The sequence below is a fragment of the Pteropus vampyrus genome, unplaced genomic scaffold (genome assembly GCF_000151845.1).
Source record: "Pteropus vampyrus isolate Shadow unplaced genomic scaffold, Pvam_2.0 Scaffold30, whole genome shotgun sequence".
Classification (NCBI taxonomy): domain Eukaryota; kingdom Metazoa; phylum Chordata; class Mammalia; order Chiroptera; family Pteropodidae; genus Pteropus; species Pteropus vampyrus.
The window spans coordinates 6,784,423-6,788,216 of record NW_011888811.1 but is presented as its reverse complement, the minus strand read 5'-3'; the positions used below and the strand labels follow the sequence as shown (position 1 = coordinate 6,788,216).

The 3,794-nt window shown below is 40.8% G+C and overlaps 1 pseudogene; it reads left to right on the top strand.

Annotated features, from left to right (window-relative positions):
- Nucleotides 1-747: 747 nt before the first annotated feature.
- On the top strand, nt 748-866 carry LOC111737738 (annotated as a pseudogene).
- The last annotated feature ends 2,928 nt before the right edge of the window (nt 867-3,794 follow it).

Below are 3,794 nucleotides of genomic sequence, written 5' to 3'. Positions count from 1 at the left end.
GACATCACTGATGCCTCCATTTTCCTCACATCTAGTTAGGGACCATTTCTGTCAGCCCTGTCAATGCTGGCGGGCGTGGCATCGACTACATTCATTTCCTGCTGGCTTCTGCTATTGCTTGCCATTATCCATATTATGTCCAGAGGTTAATAGTCTCCCTCTTGAAAATTTCTCTTTGGTCAAATCTATATCGTTAGAGAATTAACATATTATTACTAAAACTATTTTAAAACTTTCCAAGGAATTTCCCAGTCTTAATTATACATTTCTAATCCAAGCCATTTCAAGGCTCTCACTCCATCAGGCACCTTCTTTTCATCTTATCCCCTGTAGCATTGTAGCTGGTTCAGTAAGAGTTCCTGAAAATCTCAGGCATATTTGTTTACCTGGCTATCTTTGCTTAAGCTCTTCTACCTCCCTGAAATTGTCTCCCTTTGTCTCTACTCTTACCTAACGCTAGTCCCTACTTTAAAGTCTGTCTTGGATCTGACCCGTTCTTTGGAAGCTTTTCTGGTTGCTCAGTTTATAATATTTTCTTCTCCTTTAATAACCTACAGGCACTCACCCTCTCTACTGTTCTCTCACTTTAATTTAATGATAGCTAGCCATAATATTATTTCTCTATTAATAGAAATATCCTGTCTTCCAGCTAGATTATATATCCCCTGAGTATATAAACTTTCTCTTCTCTTCTACTACTTTGACTTGAAATTCTCACAACAACAATTAATGAAAAGAATAACAGCAGTCTACAGCCATGCCACCCTGAACAAGCCCGATCCCGTCTGATCTCGGAAGCTATGCAGGGTCGGGTCTGGTTAGTACTTGGATGGGAGACCACCTAGGAAGACCGTGTGCTGTAGGTGTAAAAAAAATAATAATAAATAAATAAAATAAGGGATTGTAAACTTGACAAGGTCCTTGCGATCTGTGAGGTCAACCAAGGGTGGCCTCACCTTAAAAAAATTTAAAAAAAGAAAAAGAATAACAGCAATATACAACATGCTTGGAACTGTACTGAGTTTTAAGTTCATGATCTCATTTGACTCCTTACCATCACTGAGTGAGGCAGGCACTATTAATCTTTTCCCTTTGCAAATAAGGGAGCTGAAGCTTAGAAAAGGAAAGTAACTTTTCTCTGGTCACAAAACTAGTAAGTTTTAAAGTCAGCATTTTAACTTTGGTTTTTCTTGCAGCAGAACCTAAACTCATAAACCTATTTTCTATTGAGAGCCCAGTTTTTCACTCAGTGGGCTATATTTAGAGTTTTTAAGGGCCATTGAAATACAAATCATTGTCCTTGTAACTTATTCATCGGTATGATAACTACAAATAGCTAAAGCAGCCCAAACCAGCCTACCCAAAATGGGCAAATTCCTGTGGAGGCACACAACGTTCTCAGGAAACCCAAGTGCAGCCAGCCATCATGCGGGATTAACAATGCTGCAAATTTCTTTCTACTCTTTCCACTGAGAGGTCAAGTCTATTCTCTTCCCCCAAACCCAAGCTGGGCTTAGTGAGCTGCCTAATAGAATGGGGGCAGAAGAGAATGCAGTGCCAGTTTCCAGCCCGGGACCTTAACGAATGGACAGCTTCCATGTCCTCTCTCTTGGAAAACTTTCTGGGGGGATTCGGAGCCACTCTGAAACAAGTCTGACTAATTTGAGACTATCATGCTGCAGAGGTCACATGTAGATGGTCAAATTGACAGTTCTAGCTGATCCCAGCCTTCCTTTCAACTTCTCCAAAGTTACCAGACATATCAGTAGAGCCATCATGGGCTCTCTAGAACAGTCTGTCTACTGGCTGAATACTAGTGAGTAACTTTAGTCAATGACATAGGAAGCAGAAGACCTACCCACTCAAGCTCTGCTTTAATTCCTAATCCACAAAATCATGAGATATAATAAAATAGTTCTTGTTTAATTTTGAGATAATCAAAAAGCACTAAATTTTGAGATAATCTACATAGCAATTGGTAAGTGGAACTAACTAGAACCAGGGAGTGTTGACCATAAACTGCTCTATGAGCCTACAGAGCCTCGTTAAGTGCCTGTGTCATTCTTCTTTCTGTGGATCGACTTCCTCTTTTTCTGTGCATATGGCAGGGTTCCCTAGTTTATATATCCTTCTAGTTCAAGAGATGATGGCAATAAAATAGTATCTCTTGTTTTAATTCTAAATTTTTGTGGGAGAAATTTTTAAATTTGGCTCAGCTCGAATTCATTTTCAACCCTGCTACAGTAAGCTGTAGCTAAGGAGAAGGGGTCATATAATATAAATATGGCTTCCAGCATCCACGACAGTGCATGTATGGCAGGAGAATTAAGTGGTTTTCACAAAAATACCCAGTTATACTACAGTTAAAAGCCTGCCTTCCTTATTTTTGGATCCTCAAATGACTCTGCTCTCTTCTTCCAGCCTATAAAGTATATCAGCTTCTTAAAGTGTTTCATATGCTCATTAGCACAATATTGATCTCATGAGTGACCTCCATTACTCAGTGTCCTCTAGAAGTTCTTTGAGAAGCACAAAAAATTGGCACCCCAGGCATCGGCAGCCTCTTCCCTCTATTTCCCTTTCCTTCCCTCTCCTTCCATCAAAACATTCTCCCCAGGAGCAGTGACCGGTCCGGAGGCAGACTAGCAGAGTGGTTAGGAAGGAGTCTCATGTACATACACACGTTGTATAATGCAACATTTTCCAAACATTAGTCGTTCATTACTACATTTTGGATTTGAACCCATTTCCATCTACTACTGATACTAATATTTACTTTATCTTTTCTTTAAGTAAATTCCTCTACTTAAAATACGTATGCATTTATTTATAAAGTAACTATCGGGACTGCTGGGTTCTGGGTCAACCTGTAGGAGTTCGGAAGTCACCACTCCATCCTCACAACTAAAAAGTTGAAGAGATTGGAAAGTTATCGACTCTCTTTGGATGCATAATGGAGGGGAGGGTGCAAGGCAAACCGCTGCTCCGAGACTGGAGAGAGACAGGTAAATACAGGAAGTCACAGCTTATTAGAACAGATACAAGCGGAAACTGCCTCAGGGACCAGTGCCAGGGTAGGAAAATCAGAACTGCAATTGACAAATTGCCGTAGGCTCAGTGTAGATGACTCTGAGAGTTAAAAACACCAGGGGGACCATGTCATAGAGGGGAACCACCCTTTTGTGGGTTTTTACCTCCTCGAGTTCTATCGGAATCTCACAATACATATCAAGAGAAAAATCCTCTCATGATTCAGTAGGGGAAGGGGAAAATGAACTATTTTAAAATATACCAAAGGACTCTGTTGTTAATAAGGCCTACCCTCAGCATAAACTGATCAGCTTGATGAAGTATCAGCAGAGACTTCCTGGCCTGGAGAAAGAGAAATACCCAACCCCAGTCAGCTCCAGCCTTCCGAGTGAGAGAAGGGAAGTACTTAACCCCATCCCATTCCAGTCCTCCTGTCCCGCCTAAGAGAGGAGAGAAACTGAGAAACACGTATGAAGTTCCCATCCCAGAGGCATCTGCTCACGCAAAGACAGACACCTAGTCATGGGACTATACAACACTTCCCCTTACCCTACACTTCACCATATTACTAAAGGCCAATTTGCAGCAGTTCCTTTTCCTCGGTACATCACATACAACCATCCAGAATATTACGAGGCACACTAAAAGGCAAAAAAACACTATTTGAAAACACAGAGCAAGTATAAGAACCAGATATGTCAGGAATATTGGAATTTTCAGACTTGGAATTCAAACGACTATGATTAATCTGATAGGGGCTTTAA